This window comes from Vulpes vulpes, chromosome 12 (genome assembly GCF_048418805.1).
Source record: "Vulpes vulpes isolate BD-2025 chromosome 12, VulVul3, whole genome shotgun sequence".
Classification (NCBI taxonomy): Eukaryota; Metazoa; Chordata; class Mammalia; order Carnivora; family Canidae; genus Vulpes; species Vulpes vulpes.
The window spans coordinates 107,202,658-107,229,406 of NC_132791.1; the positions used below are offsets into that span (position 1 = coordinate 107,202,658).

At 46.7% G+C, this 26,749-nt stretch overlaps 2 long non-coding RNA genes across 2 annotated transcripts in view; both read left to right on the forward strand.

Moving 5' to 3' along the window:
- The window catches only part of LOC140594673 (uncharacterized), a 38,965-nt gene extending 27,605 nt beyond the window's left edge, over positions 1-11,360 (forward strand). The window contains exon 3 of the long non-coding RNA XR_011995766.1: positions 11,280-11,360. This is a non-coding gene — a long non-coding RNA (uncharacterized lncRNA). The remainder of the gene's footprint in view (positions 1-11,279) is intronic.
- Positions 11,361-12,596: 1,236 nt separating this feature from the next.
- Positions 12,597-14,320, forward strand: LOC140594675 (uncharacterized). The gene is made up of 2 exons (XR_011995768.1): positions 12,597-13,057; positions 13,956-14,320. It is a non-coding gene; the product is annotated as an uncharacterized lncRNA (long non-coding RNA).
- The last annotated feature ends 12,429 nt before the right edge of the window (positions 14,321-26,749 follow it).

A 26,749-nucleotide genomic window follows, 5' to 3' on the forward strand; every position in this document is an offset into this window, starting at 1 on the left:
GCACCTCTAGTGCCCCCAGCCCCCATGTCACCTCCTGCTCTATAGGTGATCTATATCTCTTTCACTGAGACAATGGAAGCCATCAAGCTGGGAACACCTTTCACTTCCTGCCACCAAATCTGCATCCTATATCTGCCTCCATGTCACCCCTCTTCCTTCTTATGACGAGTCTTTAAGTAGCTATTTTACAGGGCAGGAAACGTGCAGAATGACCTGGAGAACTGTCCAATATCTTATAGGAAGTAAAAGGTGGTGGTAGGATTTGAACTCACGTCTCCTGATTTTTGGTCTCAGTGCACTTCTTCCTCCTTTCATTTTTTAATAGACTTTATTTTTTTTAAGAACAGTTTTAGATTTATAATAAATTGAGAGAAAGGTACAATGATTTCCCATATGCCTCCTGCTCCCACAATTATTGGCATCACTTACCAAATGGTGCTTTTTTTTTTTTTTTTTTTTTAGACAAAGATGAACCTTCATTGACACATAATCACTCAGAGTCCATAATTTACCTAAGGGGTCATTCTTGATATTGTATATTCATTGTGTTGGGACTAACATATAATAACATGTATCTATTGTTATAATGTTCTATAGACTATTATCATTGCCCTGAAAATCCTCTGTGCTCTGCCTAATTCATCTCCACCTCCATTTTCCGGCAACCACTGATCTTTTATTGTCTCCATAGTTTTGCCCTTTTCAGATGTCATATAGTTGGAATCACGGTATGTGGCCTTCTTGGATTGGCTTCTTTCACCTAGAAATATGCATTTAAGGTTCCTTTGTGTCTTTCCATTGCCTACAGTCATTTCTTTTTAGAGCTGAATGATGTTCCATTGTCTGGATATATCGCAGTTTATCCGTCCATCTACTGAAGGGTATCTTGGTTGCTTCCAAGCTTAGTAATTATGAACAAAGCTACTACAAACATCTGGGCAGGTTGTTGTGTGGACACAGGTTTTCAACTTTTTTGGGTAAACACCAAAGAGCACAATTGCTGGACTGCATGGTAACAGTACATTTGGTTTTGTTAGAAACTACCCAAGTATCTTCCAAAGTTCTGTACTATTTTGCATACCCATTAGCAATTAATGAGAGTTCCTATTTAGTCCACATCCTTGGCAGCATTAGGTTTTGTCAGTGTTCTTGATCTGGTCATTCTAACAGGTCTGTAGTTGTATCGTTTTTTTGTTGTTGTTGTTGTTTGTTTGTTTTTTTGCATTTGCATTTCTCTGATGACTTATGAAGTGGAGCATCTCTTCATATGCATATTTGCCATCTGCATATCTTCTTTGGTGAGGTGTCTGTTAGAGTCTTTGGCCCATTTTTAAAAGCAGGCTGTTTGTTTTCTCCTTGTTGAGTTTTAAGAGTTATTTGTAGATGTTAGATAATAGTCCTTTATCAGGTGTGTCTTTTGCCAATATTTTCTCCCAGTCTGGCACTTGTCTTCTCATTCTTTTGATACAGGCTTTCACAGAGCAGAAAGTTTTAATTTTAATGAAGCCCAGCTTACCAATTATCTCTTTCAGACTTTACACCATTGTGCTGTATCTAAAAAGGCATCACCATACCCAAGGTCGTTTAGGTTTTCTCCTGTGTTATTTTCTTTTTTTTTTCCTGTGTTATTTTCTACATGTTTATAGTTTTGCATTTAAGCCTATGATCCATTTTGAGTTAATTTTTGTGAAGGGTGCAAAGTTTGTGTCTAGATTTGCTGTTTGGCATGTGGATAACCACTTGTTCTAGCACCATTGTTGGCAAGACTGTTTTTGCCCCATTGTATTCTCTTTGTACCTTTGTCGAAGTTTACATCATTATACTTCTATGGGTTTATTTTTGGGCTATTCTGTCCCATTGATGATTTGTCTATTCTTTTGCCATTACCACACTGTTTTGATTACTGTAGCTTTATAGTAAGTCTTAAAGTTGAGCAATGTCAGTCTTCTAACTTTGTTCTTTTCCTTCCATATTATGTTGGCTATTCTGGGTCTTTTGCCTCTCCCTGGGAATCAATCGGTTGATATCTATAAAATAACCTGCTGAGATTTTGATTGGGATTGCCTTGAATCTAGAGGTCAAGTTAGGAAGGTTTGACATCTTGGCAATACTGAGTCTTCCTATTCACGGATATTTCTCCATTTATTTTGTTCTTTGGCTTTATTCATCAGAGTTTTGTAGTTTTCCTCATAGATATCTTATGTATATGTCAGACTTATACCAAAGTGTTTTAGTTCATTGGGTGAGAGTGTAAATGATTGGTGTTTCTAATTTAAATCCAACTTGTTTGTTGTTGGTATACAGGAAAGCAATTGACTTTTGTATAATAACCGTGTATCCTACAATCTTGCTATCTAATCTCTTATTAGTTCCAGGAGTTTTCCCCTTGATTCTTTTGGATATTCTACATAGACAAGCATGTCATCTAGGAACAAAGATAGCTTTATGTCTTGCTTCCCAATCTTATACCTTTTCCTTTTTTATTGCATGAATATTTTATCCAGTATGATGTTGCAAAGAAGTGGTGAGAAGGGAACATCCTTGTCTTGCCTCAATGCCCCTTTCCCTGCATTGTAGTGCCTTTTAATCTTTTAAATTAGGTAAGCAAGTATTTTATTTTTAAATGTTTACAACAGACATGTCCATCAACTGTTCATTCCCTCTTTGTCCATTTCCAATGGCCCTAAATTTGTGGTTGTCACTGCAGTCATTTCACCATCATGAGGGAAGTCAATCTGGGCAGGAAGCTAAACAGAGAAATAGACCAAACACAAAATGTTTGCAGGAAATGAAGCCAAGGCCTTCGTTAAACCATAATCAAACCTTCTCAGTTATGTTACTCATAGATTCCTGTCATTTCTGAACCACTTTTAGGTTTTCTGTCACCTATAACACAGAGCATAATTGACTGACACAACTTTTGCTGATTAATATATTTTTCTTACAAATAATTCAGAAAATTCTGAAAAATATAAGGAAGAAAATAAAAATCACCCTAATTGCACAACCCAGAACAATTATTATTAACATTTTGGGGATTTCATTTCAGTTTTTATTGAGGAGAAATTAGAAATTAAGATTATTATACAGAAAAGCTTTATTGCTTATTTTTTTCCCAAAAGCTACATGAAAATTTACACAATCCTATGTAATCATTACGAAAAATTTTTTAAATGGCATCATATTCCAACCATTGATATAATTTTTCAAAGTTGTTGAAATGGAACTTAGTTTTGCATACTCCTTTGTAATGTCCTCAATTTCACTTTTTATCACTTGTGTTATATAAGATAGATTTAGATTTCATTACACAATCATTTATTGGACACTTACTACATGCCAGGGATAGGCTGTGGGGCTAATTCCTGCCCTCATGGGGCTCACAGTCGGGGTGGCGGGGAGGCAGGCATCTATCAGAAACCACAAAGATAAGTTCATTATTACACAGTGAGGCTTATGTTAAAGGAGAGGAAATGTGCATGATGTTAGAATGGTGTAGAATACAGGTAGGCCTGTGGATAGAGAGGAAGGAGGGGTGTGAAGTGAAGGGAAGTGCTCCAGGCAGAAAGCAGGTTGAGTGGATTAGGCAAAGAAAGCTAGAATGAGAGAGGGGAATGGGATAGGGGAGACTCTTCTCTGCAGAGGAAAACACAGTGGGTAAAGGTCATGTGTCAGGAGGTAGGTAAGCACATTTGAGGAACAGGAAGGTCAAGATGGTTGAAATGTAAGGATGGGAGAGGAGGGTGAGGCTGAGAGAGAATGAGGTAAGGCTGAGAAGGGAAAGTGGTGGTGAGGCTGATAAGGGAGGATGGGGGTGAGGCCCAGAGGAGGTATATGGTGAGGCTGAGAGGAAGAGTGGAAGAGAAGTTGATAGGAAGAGAGGGACCCGGCCAGGAAGGACCTTCTCTTTTCTCTTAATTTTTTTTTTTTTCTGGGGCACATGGATGGCTCAGTTGGTTAGGTGTCTGCCTTCAGCTCAGGTCATGATCCCAGGGGTCCTGGGATGGAGCCCCACTTTGGGCTTCCTGCTCACTGAGGAGCCTGCTTCTCGCCCTTCCTCTGCTCTTCCCCTCACTTATGCTCTCTCCCACTCAGTCTCACTCTCTCTCTCTCTTAAGTAAATAAATAAAATCTTTTTTAAAAAATAAAAAAATAATAATTTTATTTTGTTTTATCCTGACTGAGACAAGCGGGAGTCTTCAAAGACTTTTGGTGGGGAACTGATAGTATTGATATGGGGCTTGCAAAGCTTATTGATGACACGGTAGGTAGGAGGTTACTGGTGGTGAGCTCTACCACCTTTGAGAGAGATGTAGCTGCTGGTTTGGGCAAGTGGTAGAGGAGAAGTTGTGGGTAGGAGATGTTGATTCTTATGGAGAGGGCCTGGTGACAGGTGGATGTGGTGAGTGGAAGAGACACCTTGTTTCTGGGTTCATGGGAATGGATGGAGGGGTGCACCAAGAGAGAGGGTCACAAGTATAGTGTGGACCAGGAGAGGCTGAGGCAATGGAGCTGTCATGGGCCGTGTGCCCTGCAGCTCTAGACAGGTCTAGGCTGGAGAAACACATTGTAAATCACCAAAAACAAGATCGAAATTGCAATCACGGGCATGGAGGAGATTGTCTTTTATGAAGGAGAATGTAAGTGAGATTCCTAATTACAAAATGGTTTAAGGTAGGTCTTCAGTAGTACCAACTTTTTTTTTTTTTTAACTGAAGTATAGCTGACATACAATATTAGTTTCGGGTATACAACATAGTGATACAACATTTATACACATTACAAAATTATCACCATGGTAAGTGTAGTTACCATCTGTCACCAAACAGTTATTATGGTGTAACTGACTTGTCACTATATTACTTTTCATCCCAATGACTTACTGATTTTATAACTGGGAGCTTGTATCTCCTTCATCTGTTTCACCCATTCCCCTTCCCAGCTGCTCCCTCTGTGGCATCCACCAATTTGTTCTCTGTATTTACAAGTCTGTTTTCTGTTTTGGTTTTGTTGGTTTTGTTTTTTGATTCCACATATAAACAAACTCATGGCATTGGTTTATCTTTGTCTGACTTAATTTACTTGGCAGAATATCCTCTAGGTTCATCCACATTGTCACAAGTGGTAAGATCTCAAGCTTTTTTATGGCTGAGTAATATTCCAGTGTGTGTGTGTGTGTGTGTGTGTGTGTGTGTGTGCGCACGCACGCACGTATGCATTTTGTCCACTTATCTATCAGTGGATGCTTGGGTTGCTCAGGAGCATCAACTTTTTTTTTAATAAATTAATTTTTATTGGTGTTCAATTTACCAACATACAGAATAACACCCAGTGCTCATCCCGTCAAGTGTCCCCTTCAGTGTCCGTCACCCATTCACCCCCATCCCCCCACCCTCCTCCCCTTACACCACCCCTAGTTCATTTCCCAGAGTTAGGAGTCTTTATGTTCTGTCTCCCTTCCTGATATTTCCCACACATTTCTTCTCCCTTCTTTTATATTCCCTTTCACTATTATTTATATTCCCCAAATGAATGAGGACATACACTGTTTGTCCTTCTCCAATTGACTTACTGCACTCAGTGTAATATCCTCCAGTTCCATCCACGTTGAAGCAAATGGTGGGTATTTGTCGTTTCTAATGGCTGAGTAATATTCCATTGTATACATAAACCACATCTTCTTTATCCATTCATCTTTCAATGGACACCGACGCTCCTTCCACAGTTTGGCTATTGTGGACATTGCTGCTAGAAACATCAGGGAGGAGCATCAACTTTTGATCGCTGGATGGGAAGGATAAATCTCCAAGAAGCAGCAGAGAAGTCCAAGAAGAAGCTGAACAGTGCGGAGTCTCGGTGTTGAAAGGAAGAGAGTGTGTCAAGAGATGCAGGGTCCTAATAAACACCTAGAGCAGCAGAGAGGTCGGCATAGATGTGTACTGAAACATGCTTTTGGATGTTGTGGCATTTGGGCTTTTAGTGACTTTAGCAAGACCTATTTCAGGGACGTGATGGGGTCAGAAGCCTGGTTGTGATTTGAGGAAAGGTTAGGAGAAAAAGGAATGGAAGCACATTTCATGAAAAACTTCTTAGTAATTTTACTGAGAAGTGGAGCGGAGAGTTAGGGCTAATGTGGTTCTCAGCCTTGCCTGTACGCTAGAATTATGTGAAATGCTTTTAAAAACCCCATTGCCAAGGTCATTCTCCAGACCAACTAAATTGGAATCTCTGGGAGTTGGACCCAAGCACTGGGACAGTTCATAAAGCTCCCAGGTGGCTCTAATGTGCAACCCAAATTGGCAATTACCAGGTTAAAAGGAGATGTGGGGTTGAAATGATATACAAATCTATTTTAAGGATTTGCAGGGACTCGAACGTGCTTAATTGTTGATAGGAGGGGTCCAGGTGGGAGGGAAGAGAAGGCACCGTTGTGTGTGTAATCTGGAGCTGCAGGGGAAAGAAACACGGCCACAGTGGAATGCGTTATGCTTTTAACTGCACCATTGGTTACCTTGACATTTAGAAAAATATTTTAATCTGCATTTCTTTAATTACCCAAAGTCAAGAGTAAAGTTGCTTTCTGAAGCACTTCCTATAGGAAATAATGCAGCTAAGCATTTTCCATACACCTTTTCTTCCTTTTCCTGAGTTTTTAAGCCACATAATGGTTGCAAAATCATTATTTTTTTTACATCCTGCACGTTCCTTTTTAAAAACCTCTTCTGACATTTGCATTTAGTTCTGCAACCGTGGTTTAAGGCAATTGTTTAGAGTTAACTCTATATGTAATTTGTTAAAATGCTGTGTGCTGGTGTGATGCTTTTATGACATCCCCACTCCTGGGTTTTGAAATCGCTCCTTCATTTGGTATGTTTGTTCAAAAAAGGCATACAGCATGGTATTTTCTGAACTCTTGAATAACTGAAAATATTTCTTATTACCTTCACAAGTGAAAGACAACAGCAGTGAGCATGGAATTCTTGTATTTCAACATTCTCCACAAATACTCTGCCGATATTGTTTACTGTTCCACTCTAGGTAGCTTGGTTTTCTACCTATGTACCTACAGGGTGTTTTCCTGTTATCTTATGTTTATAATAAATTCCCAGGACATGCCTCTTTTTTGTAGATTTAGCTTGGGACATGGTGAAAGCTTTTGGTTTCAAGGACATTTGAACCTCCTAAAAAAAAAGTGTTCTTTAGTCACGATTCCAATTATTACTCTCATTCCAGCAGTTTGGGTTTATTCCTTGGGGGTCACTCAGCCTTAGACAAAAACATCACCCTTTGTCATCTACGTCTCTTATTTTTTCTCTGTTTTCAGTTGACCATTTTCCTTTGCAGTCTGAAAGAACTTTTCAAGTTCATTCTCCAGTTACTAATTTTTTTCCTGCAATTTCCACTCTCCATTTTCCTGCCTTCAATGTAATTCTGAGACTATATTTTTCATTAGTTTGCAATCTTCTGTATTCTGACTCATGTCCTCTTAATCTTTTTGTTTTCTTTCCAAAATCATTTGCTGTGTCTCCTTGGGTGCACTGTTACTCTGTCAAAGAGACTGTATATTCTGGCATTCTATTGAAGCCACCATGTTAGAGGCTTGCAATGTTTCAGAGCCTTTATGATGATGTACCTTTTCTCGTGCTCTGTAACTTTTCCCCCCCCACAAGACCCGTGGCTAACCAAACAAAATGTTTGCCAATATTCAGTATGCAGATTGCCTGTGTATGCCCTTTGTATCCTTAGGCATGAGTTCAATTCCCTGTTTATTTCAACAGGTATATGTGTCAGGCTGGTATAGACTCAATGTCTGCTAGTTCCTCAGCCAGCTTCCTTAACTGGCATGAGAAAGCATCTTCTAGTGCCCGTAGTTTACTCTTCTCTGCCAAGCTGAACACAGAGGCTGTGTGAACCCCTTTAAGGTCCAGCAGGTGAGGCCATGGGGACTCGCTTTGCTTGTCTATGTTCCCTCACTGGGCTTTTCTTCTGAGGCTCAGGCCTCACAGAAGGCAATGGGCTGCTTCTAGTCCTCACACCCAGCTTGTCACTTTTTTTTTTTTTTCAGATTTGCAACCTCTAAGTAGTTGTGTAAGCAAGTCCTTGAGTGCGAGGGGGGTTTGGGGAAGTGACACACTTAGGGAGGAAAATGCTGCATGACAGAGGGGGGCAGCTCACTGGCTTCCCTACTGATCCTGATCTTGTAACCCTGAAGCAAAGTGGAGAGATGAGCAGATGGATTTGCCTTGTTCCCCGCCCTGTGGACTGCTTTCATCAGCCAAGTTCTATAGGGTCTGTAGACAGTGGGTCTCCTCAGATTGATCAATAGTCTTAAATGTTGGTATCGTGAATTTTTGTCTTTTTCTCTCTTAATAAGAATGTTAAATGAGAGGCTGGCAAAGTTTTCATTGAGGGACTTAAATTGAGGCCAGATGTCATTTTGTACTTTTCTTTTACAATTTGAGTGGTGGTACCATAGAAATAAATCTTAATCAAGTAAGATGAAAGCTTTGGGCAAAGGTGAGGACATGGTGAGAGCCAGCCTGATGATATGCAGCAGGTGGCTTGCGTACTGTGCCCCTCAGCATGGGATCAACTTTTCTTTTTGCTGCACTCTGAAGGACTTACAATTCCATACTCTCTTGTGCCTCTTAGACTGTGTAGATCTCTCCTTTCTGGGGAATTCTGAGAACTCGTCCATCTCCTAAAACTATTCCATTCCTTCTAGCAGAATGCTGAGAAATGAGTGCTACAGCCCAGTGTTTATAGCAGCAAGTCCACAATAGCCACACTATGGAAGGAGCCCAGATGTCCATCGACATATGAATGCTGCAACCACTCTGGAAAATGGTATAGAGGTTCTCCAAAAAGTTGAAAGTAGAGCTACCATATGACCCAGTAATTGCACTGCTGGGTATTTACCCCAAAGATACAAATGTAGTGATATGAAGGGGCACCTGTACCCCAGTGTTTACAGCAGCAATGTCCATAAGAGCCAAGCTGTGGGAAGAGCCCAGATGTCCATTGACAGATGAATGGATAAAGAAGATGTGATATATATATCAAAGAGAATGAAGTGTTACCATTTGCTACAATGTGGTTGGAGCAAAAGGGTATTATGCTAAGCAGAATGAGTCAGTCACAGAAAGACAAATACCATATGATTTCACTCATATGTGGAATTTAAGAAATAAAACGGATGAACACAGGGGCAGGGAGGGAAAAATAAAATAAGAGGAAATCAGAGAGGGAGACAAACTATAAAAGTCTCTTAACTCTAGGAAACAAACTGAGGGTTCCTGGAGGGGAGGGGGTGGGGGAATGGGGGTGACTGGGTGATGGACATTAAGGAATGTGATGAGCATTGGGTATTGTATGCAACTGATGAATCACTAAGCTCTACCTCTGAAACTAATAAAAGAAGGAAAGAAAGGAAAGAAAGAAGAAAGAAAGAAAGAAAGAAAGAAAGAAAGAAAGAAAGAAAGAAAGAAAGAAAGAAAGAAAGAAAGGAGTGCAGCAGCATCTAATTGTGTGGGAAGAAGTTAGAAGTCAGGGTGCTGGCAGACTGAGACCCTTGGGTGTGCCTGAATAAGACAAATGGGTGCCTACCAGACATTGCATAGACTTTGCTGGCTCCCTGTTAGAAATACCTATGGATCAACAGAAGGGAGTTGCCTGGAGGTCTTGCCAGAGTATTTGCGAGAAACACCAAGAGTATTTAGAAGTCAGAGACTATTCCGTTGATTTAATAGTAGCCAATATTTACTGAGAACCTACCATGTATCAGGCACTGAAATAGGTATTGGGGATACAACAATCAGCATGATACATTCTCTGCCCTTAAGCAACCTGCAGTTTATTGGTGGGGAAAGACAAGTATTCAGGAAATGATGTGTTGAGACCTGAAATTGAGGTAAGTCTACGGTACTATGAGTGAGCAACGGAGGGGACTGTTGAATTAATCTCAGTAAATTGCTGAAAAAAGTGATGCATAAACTCTAGAAAGAGAAAAGCACACATAGGAGAGAGTTGATACTTTTAAAAGTTCTATTATTGAAGAATATATTCTTGAGTTGAAAGAAGACCTAAATCTGCAAAATCAAAGGAGGCACCCAGATCCACCCATGTTAAAATTTTTAAACTATGTATGTATGTATGTATGTATGTGTATTTATTTATTTATTTGAAAGAGAGCAAGCAGTGGGGAAGGGCAGAGGGAGAGGGAGAGAGAGAATCTCAAGCAGACTTCCCACCAAGCACAGAGCCCGATATGGAGCTCAATCCCATGACCCTGAGATCATGACCTGAGCTGAAACCAAGAGTCAGACGCTCAACCAACTGAGCCACCAGGTGCCTCCAAGTACCTTAAAAAAGGGACACATGTGTTGAGCAGTGCACAGCCCAGGTTCTATAGCCAGATAGTTTATTTGCCTTTGAAGTCTGGCTCCACCATTTATGTGATGTTTGAATTTAGGCCATCCACTTCATCACTGGGCCTCAATTTTCCCATCTGTAAAACGGAAATAACAATAACATTTACTTCAAAATGTTGTTGTAAGTATTAAATGATTTAATACATGAAAGTTGTTTAGATTAGTGCCCAGCATATAGTAGGTGCTCAATAAATATTAGGTGCTCAGCACCTAATTATAAAATTAGGTAAAATTAAAATTATAGAACTTCAAAGTAAAGGAGAAAATGCATTGATTTCCAAATGAAAAGAACACATTATACATTAAGTGAGAAGCAATCAGACTCGCATCTGACTTCTTATCTATACCAACGGAACTTAGGAGGTGGTCAAAGAACCCAACAATAACAAATCTGAGCAGAACCCACCTGGATTAAAAGTCTTCTTTTTGGTCATGTACAGTACATGCTAAATAATGATTCAGAAAAGAAAGTATAGATCATACTGATTGCAAGGTGCATTTTAACAACATCCTGAAAGTAAATCTTAACAAAATGAGTTGGTAAAATGGGGAAGGAAAAACATCATAAAAATAACTTTTGGGGTAAAGAGGAGTAAGGGGAAGGAAAATTTTTCAAATATCCCATATGGGAACTTGGAGAGAAGTAGGAGAAAAGGCCATGTTGGCAAGAGAAATTGTTGGTGTTTTGACTGATATGATGACAAAGATGCCAGATAAGGGTGCTGGGAAAAGAAAAACACTAATTGACTTTCTCCTTTTAGCATTCACTTTAATTTAGGGTTTTGATAAGCTACATTCAAAATGTTTATGCTTTGAGTACAATTACCTTTTTTTTTTTTTTTTAAGTAGGCTCCATGCTGGGTGAGGAGAGCCCAAAGTGGGGCTTGAACTCATGACTCTGAGACCAAGACCTGAGCTGAGATCGAAAGTCAGGTGCTTACCAACTGAACCACCCAGGTGCCTTAGGTACAATTACCTTTTTTCTTTAGGTTAGCACTGTAGGTAGGACATAAATTATTTGAAAACATTATATGGTCTCATTCATTTGGAGAATATAAATAATAGTGAAAGGGAATAAAGGGGAAAGGAGAAAAAATAAGTGGGAAATACCAGAAAGGGAGACAGAACATGGAAGACTCTAAACTCTAGGAAACGAACTAGGGGTGGTGGAAAGGGAGGAGGGCGGGGGGTAGGGGTGACTGGGTGGCAGGCACTTGACAGGATGAGCACTGGGTGTTATTCTGTATGTTGGCAAATTGAACACCAATAAAAAATAAATTTATTATTAAAAAAATAAAAAGAAAAATAAAAAATTCTAATTATAACAATATAATTAATAATTTGACCAAAATGTAGCTATGAGTAGCAAAGTTTATGGAGTAAATATAGAACAATTTATTATTTATATGTCTTGATTTTATTCTCACCCAAACATTGTTGTTTCATTTCATCAATCAAGCCTTTGAAATAATAACTAAATTCAGACATCTTTGATATTTTGCTGACTTTCAGTATTATAAAGACCATAGCTTGGGGCACCTGCATGGCTCAGTTGGTTAGGCGTTTGGTTTCCACCCAGGTCATGATCCCATGGTCCTAGGATCAAGCCCCACATCACACTGGGCTCCCTGTTCAGTGGGTGGTCTGCTCCTCCCTCTCCCTCTGCCCACCCCCCGCTGGTGCTCCTTCTCTCTCTCTCTGTCTCTTACTCTTGCTCTCAAATAAATAAATGAATAAAATCTTAAAAAAAAATCATAGCTTTACACATTAAAAAAAAAAGCATGTTATCACTGTAAAGTTTTATTTATCAAGCCAGGAGGATAGAACATATATATTTACCAGTATATAAGCCTGAGTTAAACTTTTACTTATTTTTTTCAAAGATTTCATTTATTTATTCATGAGACGCACACACACACACACACACACACACACACAGAGGCAGAGACACAGGCAGAGGGAGAAGCAGGTTCCCTGCAGGGACCCCAATGTGGGATTCGATCCCAGGACCCCTGGATCACAACCTGAGCCAAAGGCAGATGCTCAACCACTGGCTCAACCACTGAGCCACCCAGGCGTCCCTTTAAATATTTACTTTTAAATATTTAGGCCTATGCTATGTTGGCTTCCACATATGACCTGGACCCGCTGCTCAGAGCTTAGCTGCCACTGTGCGTTTAGTGTTATGCCAGAGGGAACCTGCTTAAGTGAGCATTTTATAATTGAAAACCTATTAGTAATTCCCATGGTAAAGGATTATAATATATATCTGCATTCCTGACATGGTAGGAATCATTTCGCTCCTGTAACATGGAGATTATGTTTATACTATTCATTTCTTCCCATTGTGAAAAGAACAGTTTCAGCACAAAGTTGGAAAAAGGAGAAACCCTTAAATAGTGGGGGGAAATCTGAATTAATGAGGAATCACCGTGGCCCTTTATGTCCACAGAGCCTTTTTGCTAGCACATTACTCAACATGCTCTTTCCAGTGTTTGAGATGGTTTGCTGATGAATGATTTGGAGTAGCCCTGACCCTGCTTAACGTGAGATGTTCCTGTCAGTTCCTGACAGGCATCATGGTTTGCTCGTCTCTCTACCTCCAGGTGTGGAGTAGTTGATGTCAAGTAAGTGTTCGTTGAATTGAAAGTTCCCCTAAGTGTGGACAGAGGCAGTGTCGTGCAGTGTCTAGAGCAGGTGTTCCGGAGACAGACTGCCTTGGGTCCAGAGCCTTGTTGTGACATGGAGTTCCTGGGTGTCCCAGGGCAGAAACTCCATTTCCTTGGGTGTCAGTTCTCCGATCTGGAGAATACTAGCACATACCTCAGAGGGGATAAGTTAAGTGGGTTAATATGTTCAAAGTATACAGATCAGCAGGTGCTAGATAGACATGTGCTCCTCTTATTAAGGAGGGGCTACCGTGAGATTCGATTCTACATTAAGTGAGGATCTGGCCTGTGTCCGGCCGATGGAGGCCACATGTGGGTCGATCATGTGCCAGGCATTGTGCTTAACTGTGAATGTCAGAGTCAAGAGGACTGAGTCTCTGCCTTCTTTGGTTATACGGGAAGGGGTTCGGGTAAGCAATCAGGTGATCACAGAAGAGCTTATTTTATAACATGGTTCTGGAAACTGGGGGCATGCAGGAGAGATCTCTGCCCCAGTGTTGGGCAGTCAGAAATTATTTCCTAAAAAAAGTGGAGTCGAGACTGATAGAAACGCTTTATGCTTATAAAGGGAAGTGAGGAATCAAGATCCACTGAGGTTATGATGGCATTAGATGGTGTTTGCTTGAAATCCTAGATATTTAAGGAAAAGCAATTGTGGGTGGAGGGGGTCAGCATTCCTGACTGGTGGCAACAGCCATCCAGACCACAGCCTTGGGGTCCCCATTTGTGAGCTGCCAGGCTCTCTGTTTTAAGGATCGTTTGGTGTCCTGTTTGTCTTAGCTTGTGTCCAAACGACCACCATCACTGGGTTTACAGGGTATTGATTTATCTTTTGAAACATGTCTTCCTCTTCTAGATACTTCTTCACAAGTTTCCTGTTTCCATCAGAACCAACACATCCTGTGGAGACTTCCGGCTCATGGATGAAGCGTGTGCACCAGGAGAGTCAAATCGCATCGAATGCTTCCCAAAGGAGTTCTCTTTCCCCCCTTTTCACTGGCTTCCTTCTTTTCTCTTATCTCTGCTCCAGTCCCCTCTTGCTCCAAATCCTCAGACTTCCTCTATAGATTCCAAAGGGTGATTTCAGAGGCCGGGAGCTCGGGGGCCTGTGTTTGAGCAGGACCCTCATGGGCCTCCTTCGGCTCCGGGTAAAGCCCTGATGTTGGCCCAGTCACACGAGCAGTATAAAATCTGTAGGTAATTAAAGAGCTCTCAACTCTCCTTTCTGCCCTACAAATACATCCCCTGGGAGAGCCATCGCCGTTTCATAACCCTCATGCACCGGGGTCAGGGCAATAAAGGCTGCTGGACTCCAAAGGTTAGACGAGAGGAGGTAGCTATTTCTCGTTGGTACCGCAATATGCATTAGCCTCTCTGCTCCCCCAGGCGTCCTACAGGCAGGAGCCCCCAGACATGCGACTTTTATAGGAGCTAAGAAACCTGGAGAGTGGGGGGTAGAGCTGTATGTGTCACGGTAGGGAGCTGACGTGGGCTTTCCGTATCTGAAAATGGAGTCAGCCCAATTCCCTCCCTCCCTCCCTTCCTCCCTGTCTCTTTCCTTCTTCCCTCGGTCCTTCCTTCCTTCCTTCCTTCCTTCCTTCCTTCCTTCCTTCCTCCCTCCATCCCTCCCTCTACCCTCCCTCCTCCCTCTGCTGAGCACCTGTCCTTCCAGCCTGTGGCTATGCGAACCTAGCAACCGCATAGAGTGAAAACATGACAAATAGGGAACACGTAGTCAACTTGATCATTAAAACCCAGATCCAGTAACTCACACTTTTTTTTTTTTTTTTAAGATTTTATTTATTCATGAGAGACAGAGAAAGAGAGGCAGAGACACAGGCAGAGGGAGAAGCAGGTTCCATGCAGGGAGCCTGATGTGGGACTCGATCCCGGGACTCCAGGATCACACCCTGGGCCAAAGGCAGACACTAAACCGCTGAGCCACCCAGGGATCCCCCTCACACTTTATTTCTCTTGGATTTTCCTGTTTGGCTTTGACAATGGTGGAATGAAACCATCACTTGCCAGAGCCTCCTTTCCCATCGGCTGCCTGTAGCAGTCTTAGCCTCCTTAAGGAGCCGAGAGGTCCTTCCAGTGGCCAGAGCTGCAGAGGGTGCCGAGGCCCATCTGGGGGGCTCGTCCTTCCCTGTCCCATTTTCCTTAAGACACCATAGATATTTTTTTTTTAATGAGAGAACCCGGAGGGTCTTCCATGGGCCCACTTGAGGCGTGTGGGAGTGTGGCCCAGGCCTGTGGATCTCTGGAGCGGCCAGCAGGCCCTGCTTGCCGGGGGGCCCCCTGCAAAGACCCTTGAAAGCTGGAGGTGATGGGAAAATCATCCAGTGGGAAAGGGAGGGGGAGAAGGCCACATATTTGTAGTCGTTGGCTCCTGCTGCTTTCGGTCCCTCCAGGGTGAGATTCCAAGCTGCCCGGCGGCTCAGGTGGCCAGGAAGGCCAAGGGGCCGCGCAGTGGCTCTCTCGGGTTCTTTGGTCGTCCCTGCTAGGACCTGTAGTTTATCTACTTGTACAGGGCAGTGGCTTCTAATCGGTGGAAGCAGGTGGGCAGAAGCAAAAAGGAAGGGGAGCAGCGTGGGAGGGGCGCCGCAGGCTCCCTGGGTGACAGCTCTGCGCGGTGCGGGTGAGCCAGCGGCCACCAGGCGGCGGGCTCCCGGGCGACAGGCGGAGGCCCAGGCTGCTGGGCTGCCCGGGCTCCACCCGCCCAACGGAAACCTTCCAGAAACCCTGGACCCTGGATGGATTATGCTGCCTGGCCCCCGGGGCGTGTTCAGCACCTGCATGTCAGTGGTGTTGGGAGCAGTTGCAGATTCTAGAATAGATCCTGACCCCTCCCCCCACAGCTGAGGGTGGATGGATGCGAATGTCCTGGACTCATAAGGGATCTCCTGGCAAAAACAGGACGTTTGCACCGTGCTGATTCTGTTTATTTATTTATTTTTATAAAGAGTTTGTTCTTTTTTTTTTTTTTTTTTTTTTTGCCTTTTTTCTTTTTTGCCTGTTTCTAAAATGCTCCCAAAGCTAGCCTGCAAGTTCGGGATTAGGTATGTTTTTTTATTCTTTTTGCACCGTGGTGAGCAGCCAAGCTGAGGGCGGTCATTTTTGCAGGGTAGTGGCCCGCAATGACCCACCTTGCGCACCACCCAGAGTGAGTACTCCTTGTCCTTTATGCCCTGGGCACCTGGCTTGCCCAGCCCCTGCCCTGGTCCCTCACTGCGGCTCCCAACAGGGAGCTAGCTCATCAGGGGCAGATCCTAGGAGATAGAGCTTGTGCAGAATGGGAGGACGTTTCCGAGTGACTGATTCTTGCTTCCCTGAGGCCGGGCTGAATTTTGTCTTGGATCTGAGGTCAGTTTTGGCTCCAAACCAATTTGGACCGAGGTTCAGGTATTTGAGATCAGTGACATCCAGCCATGCTGCCGACGCTCATGGCACTGGGTCATCGCAACGGCACCCCTCCCTGCCCCTCTGCCCATTTTCCCTCTTGTCCCATCACTTCCCTGCTCCCCCTACCTCCCTCCTGACACCCAGTGCAGCCCCAGGAGCTCTCCGGATGACTTTTCATCATCCTCTCCCATTTTTAAACCACATTTTATTTTTAAGTGTAATTTTACAACTAAACTTCGTGGTTTCCTACCTCAGCTAGAACTCAGACTTTCCTATCAGCTCTTACTTGCTTTTAATCACCTCCTTTCCATGACCCCATAATTTAGGGTTCAAACCTCAGATCTCCCTCTCTCATCTCAGGCTTCCTTTAAATCTTTCACTCCTTGGTCCTCACAGAGGCTCTTACACCAATTTTTTTTTTCTTACACCAATTTCATAGAATAAAAGGGGACACCATGAGGAATTACCATTCCCATGTGTCCACTGGTTATTTATGTGCTTCTCTATATCTGTCTACACCTGTACCTCCCTCCCCCTGTCGGCCTGCCTGTTCCTGAATCTCCGGAGTCACACTTCCTCTCCCTGGGTCTCAGCCTCTCTCTGTGACTTGCTCTCCTAAGCTTACAAAGGTGTGGCACTCCTTGCATCCTTAAGCCTGCCTCTCTCGGCCACACTCCCACTCCCACCTACCACCACATTTCTCTTTCTCTCTCCGGGCACACTTCCCCAGAGCAAGTTTTCATTTGCTGTCCCCATTGCCCCACCTGACATTTACTCCCTGGCCCCGCATCCCAAATGGATCTTGCCCCAACTGGTGCCACCGGGCCCAGGAGCCCCGAAGGGAAAATTATTTTACAGCTGTGAACCGAGTCTCAACAGAGTCATCCGTGAGGGAGCGGTGAAAGTGAAATTCGGACTTAGGTTTTATTTGTTCTAATATTAGGGCACCCGGGTGGCTCAGTTGGCTAAGTGTCTGCCTTCGGCTCAGGTCAGGACCCCAGGGTCCTGGGATTGAGTCCTGCATTGCTCCCTGCTCAGCAGGGAGTCTGCTTCTCCCTCTGCCTCTGCCCTTCTCTGCTGCTCATTTCCTCTCTTTCTCTCTCTCTAATAAATAAGTATCTTTAAAAAAAATAAATATTTGTTCTAACATCTATACTTTCCCCATAGCTCAATGCCAGCAGGGAAGGGCTGACAGCAGGTGCCTTCTAGAAAGGCAGGGTTTGGGGGGGTGGTGGTGAGTGTCGGTTGTGAGAGCAGAAGACAGAGGCAGGGAGACCAGATGCAGAGGATTTCTGCTTGTTGTAACTCCCACTCATCCCTGCCTTCCGTCCTCACTGGCCTCACTGGGACACACGCTCACCCACACAGACCCACCAGTGTCCTGGTCACTGTTTGCCTCACCTGCCTAGTGGACCACACTGTAGGGACCCGAAAATTCTGTGCTGAGTGAATGCAAGACGAAGCTGGAAAAGACAACAATGCCAATGTGATTTCCCAGGGCTGCAAATCGGGAGAAATGCCCTCCTGGCTGTCACCAGGAGGAGGGAAGGAGGCCGTTCTTGGGGTGCTGTCTCAGGGCCTCCGGGGGCCGGAGACCCACAAGGAGAAGGTGTCTCTGAGGGGCAGCGACCTGTGCAGGCACTGTGAGCCAGGCCTGGGGGGCACCCAGCGCTGCTGGTGCCCCACCCCCCAACCTGGGAAATGGAACGATGACGGTGTCCAGCTCATGGGGTCACTGGATACGTAGGTGGGGAGGCCAGAAGCGCGACTGCGGCTGTTGTGCTGTCCTGTGGGTGACAGCAGTGATGATGGGGATGCGGGGGATGAAGGAGACCGAGTTCTGCTGCCAACCAGGGCGCTCAGCAAACAATGATTGAGCACCTCTTGAATGCCTTCAAGTGTCCAGGGCAGGGTGGCTAGGGATCCACAAGGCGGGCCCCTGCCCTGGGCTTCTCTCACCCTGGGGGCCCCCGTGAAGCCGCCAGGCTCTGCGGTCGGAGAAGGGACACCTCCAGGATCTCAGGGAGCCCCACTTCTTGCTCCTTTCCCCAAGGACGACTGTCAGCCACTCTTGAGTCTGTGTGCCCTGGGCAGCAGGGTTGTGAGAAAGCCCCGGGGTGGGCCCCAGAGGGGGATCGTGTTCCCTGACTTGCCCCCCACCCCCGGGTTGGTAATAGGAGCTGGGGAGCCCATCACTGCGCTGCGGCCTTGGAGACAGGACGCTTGATGGGCTTTCGGGCCAAGCCCCAGGCTTTGGGATGGGCCCTGAGCCTGGGATTGGTTTAGAAGCCCCAGGAGCTCCAGGAGACTGGTGCTGCTCTCTGGATCCACAGCGCAATCCCTCCATTTACTCCTTGTTGCCAAGTGGACTTCTCACCTCTCTGTACCCAGGACACCCCACCCCCACCCCCAGCAGCAGGAGGTGGAGCCCAGAACCCAGGGCAGCCCCAGGTGTCTGACCCAGGAGCCGCCTAGGGCCAGGCTCTCTTTGAACAGCAATTCAGGCTTCTGGCTTCTGTTCAGTTATTCTCCTTGGGCCTTGTAGGGATCATTGTCTTTAGGGGCATTTACAAAAATTTGCAGAGATGCTAGAGATCTGGGCTATTTGAGACACGAATTATTTCCTTACTAACCTCTCCCATCACCAGGGTCATCCAGTGACAAGATTTATCTTACTTAAAAAACTCATGTACTCTAAAACTGAATTTAGTGATGCCTTTCTTTCTTATATATTTCTTACAGATATTTTTTCATCTCTTTACCCTGGCTTTACTTTTTTAAAGACTTTATTTACTTATTTAAGACTTTATTTACTTTTTTTAAGACTTTATTTACTTATTTACTTTATTTACCTTTTTTAAAGACTTACTTATTTGAATGAGAGAGAGAGAGAGAGAGAGAGAGAACATGCAGGTGAAGGGCAGGCAGAGGGAGAGGGAAAAGCAGGCTCCCCACCGAGCAGAGAGCCTGACGCTGGGCTCGATCCCAGGACCCGGGGATCATGACCTGAGCCGAAGGCAGATGCCCAACCAGCTGAGCCACCCAGGGGCCCCTTTACCCCTGCTTTATTGCAAACTTCCTCTAAGTTAGGATCTAGTTGCTCGGAAGTCCCATGGAGGGATAGGGGCTTTTTTTGTTGTTGTGATCATGTGCTTTAAATTAGGAATTGGTGTGGGCCTCCGTAGCCAGCCCCTCTGGTCATCCATACATCATACTGTCCTTAGGAAAGAGGTGATAATGACATTTAGGCTGAAAAACTGAGCTAAGTGAGGGAAGATGTCTCTGGCTCCTTGGGGGGCCACTGTCCTGTCACTTTGTCCCTGTGTCATTCCCAGCCCAGGCCAGGTGTGCATCCTGGAAGAGTCCCCGGTTTCCCTTCTAAACCTTCAGCATCCACTAACATCCTAAAAGGTCATGCATTGCTTATAGGACAAATCATAAACCCTCAGTGGGACACACAGGATCCTTCCCCATCCCCTCATCCTGCCTTTCCAGCATTGGCTTTCTCCTGTTGCACCCCCCCACCCACCGCCCACTGCATGCCCCAGCCCTGGGGAAAGAAAAACAATCCCGGGGGTCCCACAGTGCCAGGCCTCTGAGAAGGTTCTGTGTGTTCCTGCAAAAGGGTCACAGCTGCCCTGCTGCACCCACATTATAGTGCCAGCTCTCTCCTGTGGTAGTAAAGACCCTCCACCCACATTAAAGACCCTCTGGTAAAGACCCTCCACCACATTCTAGTGCCAGCTCTCTCCTGCAGTGGGCTCAGAGCGCCTCACCTCTGTCCCTCCCAGCCGTCAGCGCAGGGCCTGGCCTCCGACACGGGAGCGGGAGAGCTGGCTGGATGACTCGGGCCCTGGCGGGGGGGGGGTGCTTGGTGAGGGGCAGGGGGGTGCTCTGACTGGGGGGTGCAGAGTGCAGGCGGGTAGGGGCAGCTCCTGCTCCCCCGCAGCTCCTGTGAGGTCTTGCAGTCTTGCACCAGCCTTGCACCAGCAGCATTTGAGCAGAAGGGGTCTCTCTAGTCGCAGAGCCCAGGTCCCCCATGCTGCAGGCCAGGGAAGCATTGAGAAGGGCATCTTCTAGGGACAGAAGCCAGACTCCCTTGAAATCCGGCTCACGCTTGTATTGGGAGAGACTCAGTCCTTCGTTCTCCAAAGAAATGCCCCTAAGCTTGGGCCCCCTCTGGAAAGCATGTTTCAAAACCCCCTCCCTATAGGACACAGCTTCTCTCTTCCCCCCTCTTACCTCTAGATTCACGCGTCCTTTTCCTTAGAAATGCAGACAAGGAGTTTCTTTGCATAATAACATTGTGTGCGTGTGCATGTGAGTGTGCACATGTGCTGTGCGTGTGTGTAACAGAAATAATTGGGAAGTCCTCCCTGAGCTCAATCTTTCTATCATCACAGATCAAGAACAATGCGAAGACTTAGAATTTAAAGTGAGAGTTAATTGGACGATTTGATGGGTATCTAATTGCTTTTCTGACGTGGTGTGCCTAGGTCCCCCTTGGTACTTACCCACTAGTGTGACAACGCATTTCCCTGTTGTCCGCACAATGAGGTATCGCCTCACATCTGTCAGGATGGCTCTTATGAAGAAAGAAAGGCAGCAACATCGGCGAGGACCTGGAGACACTGGGAACCCTCGCACACTGTTGGTGGGAACGCAAAACGGTGTGGCAGCCGTGGAAAACAGTGCGGAGGCACCTCAAAAAATTAAAAATAGAATAATTACCCCCGGGGGCCAGCAATCCCACTTCTGGGCATTTATGCAAAAGAATTGATATCAGGACCTTCGAGAGATAGCTGCGCTCCCACCCTCACGGCAGCACTGGCCTCAGTAGCCAAGATCTGGAAACAACCTCCGTGTCCACTGGCAGATGAATGGACGAAGAAAAGGAGGCTTATACAGATATACGACGGAGGATCGTTCAGCCTCCAAAAAGAGGGAAATTCTCTGATATGTGACAACACGGATGAACCTGGAGGACGTTACACGGGGTGAAATGAGGCAGAAACGTGAGATCTAATCGAGTTTTAAAATACAACAAGCATCCTCTTAGTTGTCTCTTTTAACCAGTTCCCTGCACGGATGGTGATTTTTGCTGCTAGGTGCTAGACCCTTTTGGATTCTCTCCCACCTGACAGTGGGGAGTAGAGCTCAGCCCAGAGAATTAGAGCCCCATTGTACCCCACATGCATCCTTCCTTCTTGCGCTGTTTCTAACTGAGCGAGGTAGAGGTCATGCACATTGTGTCACTGGGTGGACAATGAGCCCAAAGGGTGCGTTGCAACACCAGAGAGCCTTCGGTCCCCCTCTCTGCCCCAAGCCTGTTTGCTGATCACACTGTAAAGACTCAGCCAGCCTTTCTGTCACAGAGCTGAGCGGGATCCCACGGGTCTTGGCTCTCATGCCTACAGTCCACAATATTCTCGGTCTCTCTCAATGGTTAGCAGGAATGGCTTCACAGTCTTTGAACCAGGATGGAGTCCAGTGACACCACTGGTGTTCTGAAGGATCACTGACCACTTCTATCCATGGAAGAGGAAATGTCCTGAGGGGTGAAGTGACTGATTTATCTGGTAGATTCTCTGAGACTCATAGGTTAGCATGAAATATCTTCTCAACAGCACCTGGAGGACATGTCCACAGACCTATTACCCATATGGGAAAACTAAGGCACAGAGAAGTGACACTATTTTGCCTCCAGTCATGCATTTGGAAGTGGTTGACTGAGAAAGAGAATCTGATTAGAGCTACTGTTTGTTGAGCATTTATTTTGTGGCCGTTCTCTTCTCCATCCTCCAGGGGCCCAGCGGGAGAGGTCCGGGAGGCCAGGCGATGCCTGATGAGTCTGGGCTCCTGATCACACCACGAGGTTGCAAACCTGGTTCTGCCCAAGGGCCACCCGGGAGGGCTTGTAACCCCCTCTGTGCCTCAGTTTCCTCCTTTGCATAGCACGGATAACAGCACATAAGTCATGGGGTGTTTGTGAGCATTAAATGGGTTCCCACGGGCTAAGTAAGCGCTCAGAACAGGGCCTGCCACTCAGTCAGCAACCAAAAAATGTCGCTCTGTGTTCCGTATCATACGGAAAGGGAAACCAAGTCAGAGGGACACAAGAGCTCATCTTGGCTGGAGTGCAACCCGAGGCCTGTTTTAGGCCGAAGCCCAGCCTCTGTTCCTCCGGGTGGGCACAGGTGTAAACAGCTTGTTGGTGTCAGAGCTGGACCGTCCAGGGCGGGGAGGGGACCGGCCTGCAGATCCCTGTCCGCATCCTCTTCCCCTGCATCCCTCCCCGTGGGCCTTCGGGGGGCGCCATTGAGCCGTATTCACCAAGTTCAGGCGGTTTGAAATTTCACACCAGGGAAAGGAAAAGAAAAACCCCAAAAGCTGAAATCCAAACTGCCAAAAACTTTTGTCCTTACGCAGAAACAGCTCTTAAAAAATTAAAAAAAAAAAAAATTGCTGCCCAGCAGGAATGGGAGGACTTCTCAGAAGCCAAGGTGAGGGCAACGTGTGCTGTTTCTTTCTTTGCTCCCGGTACTTGAGAGAGGGACCCCCAAAGCTGCCTTGACCCGGGCACGCGCACCTGGAGGCCTTGGCACCGCCGACCCGACCGGGTGCGCCCTCCCGTCCCGTCCCCTCCCCTCCCCGCCTGGCCGCGCTGCCGCCGGGCTGCCCTTGCACCCAGCAGCACAGGTGTCTGCGTCTGGATTAGGGGACCCGTGTTCCCTTTGCTTTTGTGCCACATCTGAGGCTCCAAAGTGGGTGGCTTCCCCGAAAGCTCTCAGCAGGGAAGCGCAAGGGCCCGACGTCCGCTGCCCCGGGCCCTGCCCCGACGCCCCCTGGGCCCCCTGCGCTCACTCGGGGCCGCGCCCCCGGGGCACCTGCGCCTGGTCCGGTCCACCGCCCCCCGTGCGCGCTCAAGGATGCTCCTTCCCCGGGGCCGACGTGGGGTGCGGGAGGGAGAAGGAGCCTCCAATTCCAGGGCTTCTGCAGCGCGTTTGGCAACGCGGGCCCTAACTGGAGGAATCTGCAAGGGGATCGATCGGCCCCTTTCCCCACCAGCCCTCTCTGGGGATGCTCTGTGTCTTACAGGAGACCGAGCAGGAAAGTGGCCTCAATGTCACGCGGCTACTTAGAGGGGCTTTGCGGAGGTCCTGGCTCTTTTGATGTCAGTCCCCCCGCCTTTCAAGACCAGATCCTCAGCTTTGGCCGAGTGGCAGCCGGCCTGATGATCAAATCCACCCCGCCCTGCTGGCCCTGTCCCCTCCCCGGCTGCAGTCTGCAGGGCTGCCCAGGGGAGTGCGATAAGATCACCTTTTGCTGTCTCCCCCCTCCCCCACCCAGCCCCCAGGCCCTCAGTCTCTAAAGGTCATCTTTATCAAGAAAGGTCTTTACTTCTGGCCTGACCGTCAGGGCCAATGTGGTGGCCTTGGGGGTGTACTCAGAAGGCCTTGCCAGACACCCCCATCCCACCCCGGCGCCCCCCATTCTGATCTTCCTGGCTCAGTGTTCACCATCCCCTCTGCAGCTCTGCTCTAGAACCTTCTGCTGTGTAAAACACAAACACCTCTCTTAGGGATGCCTAATTTAGTCCCTAATGTCTGACTATGATCTAGTTTACAGCTACTTTCTTTGGCAGAAAAAAAGAAAGAAAAGAAAGAAAAGAAAAGAAAAGAAAAAAGAAAAGAAAAGGAAAGAAAAGAAAAAAGAAGAGAAGAGAAGAGAAAAGAGAAAAAGATAAAGAAAAAAGCCCCTAGGAGTGGGAGCAGAAGCAGGAGAGTTAGGGAAAAAAAAAAAGAAGAAAAAGGGACGAGGTGCTGCTGCCTTGCAGGACCCCGCCGGGGCCTGAGTGCAGTGTTCTGACACCACCCTGGATAAAATGAGGTGCCAGGGTGTTGCTGCTGGTTTCAAAACATGGGTCCCACCCTCCACACCCACCCAAGTAAGCAGAGCTCCACAGAGGAAGGTGGAGACCTGAGACGGGTATGAACTGTAGGCCCATCCCACGCTCCGATGGCCTGTGTGTGGTGGGTCGGCCGGGCCGTCCCTGCCATGCCGTGTGGCTGATCCCCGCACACCTCGGTGATGCTGGCAGGACCAGCCTCCCCTCCAGGAAACACCCAGTCCTGTTCCCAGAAGAGACATAGAGTTTCCCTAAAAAAAAAAAGACTTTAAAGAAAAAAAAAATCTAACCCTTTACTTTTTTCATTTTATTTTATTTTATTTATTTTATTATTTTTTTACAAGCAAGCCCAGTCCATCTAACTTTTTTGAGATAAACCAAGATACGGTTCACAGTTTACAGACTTTGGCTGGGGGTTTTCCCTCTTCCATGTGTTTATGAAATGTTTCTGCTCTTCGCCTAGGAGAGCTTTCACACCTCCCTCTGACTGCGTCATGACTCGGGATGCCCGGGCTGAAGGATCTCTCATCAAATGCAATCATTAGGACTTTAGTCCCGGAGAATCTTCCAGCAGCATATTGCACTCCACCGGCGACCCCGATTCGGAAAGCGTACCCCTCTGCGGGCCACGGAGGTGTGACCATGTGTGAGACATCTGAGCAATGTCCAGGGTCACTGGGCAACCCCAAACACACACAGCCTGGCCAGAAGTGCCTGGTGTATTTTTCTCCCCAGGCAGGAGGCAGCTGGATTCTAACTTAGGACAAACAGGTCGCTTTCAGTGACTTGCAGCACAGATGAGGCATTACAATGTCAAGCACACTCTTTCCTCATCACTGTCCCTCGTTCTTCCCTGAGTGCTCAGCCAGGGTGGTCCTGATAAGAGCTCGGTTGCCAACAGAGAGCTCTTCCCTTACAGCCTGCGTGTCCAGTGGGGGCTGCAGGGGTGAGGGGCTGCAGGCGGAAGTGGGTAGGCTCCAGAACGTTCTGGGGCAGCCTCCCACCCCAGTTCACACTTCTCTCTCCTTCCCCCCTCTTTCCTTCTCACTGCTTCCTTGTGGGTAGCTTTCCTTGCTAACCCCTCCCCGCAGGGGTGATAAAGCCCCCCCCCCCCCCAAGAGCTTTTTCAATCAGGATAAAGGAGGACAGGAGACTCCTGGGAGTCATTCCTTGCTGGACACTAGTGAAGGCTGCTACTCAATTAGCAAGAAGGGCCGAAATTTCTTTTGATTTCTGGGATGGGCCGGGTACTAGGCCGGCTGGCCTTTGAGCCGTGGCCAGGCTCGCAGCCTCCACTGGGTCCCAGGGCATTTCCAGATCCCATAGGTCTCCCCGTGGCGCACCAGCAGCACCAGCAGCACCAGTTGGGCTGGGGAGGCGGGCTGAGGGGAGGTGGGGGCGGGGGGTTGGCAAACCCAAGTGCCTTGTTCCTGGATTTTTTTCTGTCGCATCTGTTGGATTAGAGCCTTGGCAACCCACCCTGCCCGCCTAACAACAATTCATGGCATCTAATTGCTCTTTCCTTTTCATTTTATTTAGTAACTGGGTTCAGCCCAGGAAACTCTGGCTTCCAATCCTTGAGTGTTTTGACTCAGGGACCGTAAACTGTCTGATTTCTTGGACAAACACAATCTTGAGGAGTTTTTCTCTTTATACAATGGCAGGGCTATGTGAATGTCATGCTTCTCCATTCAGGCCTTGGCAGGTTTTTTTTTTTTTTTTTTCCCCTTCCTACAGACGTCAAACTCCTTAAAATAAATATTCCCTTTGGTTTTGGGGGCCCTTTCCTTTGGATTACTCACCTTTATCTCTGGGATGACGAAGCAGCTGGGAAGCAGAGATAGGGTTTATAGTGACTTTCACACAGAGCGGGAGAAACAGACCACGCTGAGCAACCCAAACTCACATTTTAGATTTTAGCGACTCTGGACTTCGCCTTTGGCTTTGGAGGTTATAGTGCTTTGCCAGATGGGGCCATCTTTGGGGTGTATACTTTCCTATTAGGGGCGCCTACTAATGGTCTCCCTGGTCCGGCTTCTCTTCATCTGTGACACCACCACCCCCAACACACACACAGCCTCCTGGGTCAACTTTCTGAAGCAAATCTGGACATGTCTCTAGCACCACCTCCCGCAGACATCCTGGGGGACTCAGATAAAGTCCCACTACTCAGTCGGGCAAACTGAGTCCTTCCCAGTCTGGCCTCGTCTGCCTCTTCGGTCTCATTTCTGGTCGCTTCCCCTGTGCGCTCCATGGCTTAGGCCTCCAGCGGGGCCGGCTTTCACCTGGGTGCTTTAGCACCTGTGATTCCTTCTGCCTGAAATGCCTTTCTGCCTCCC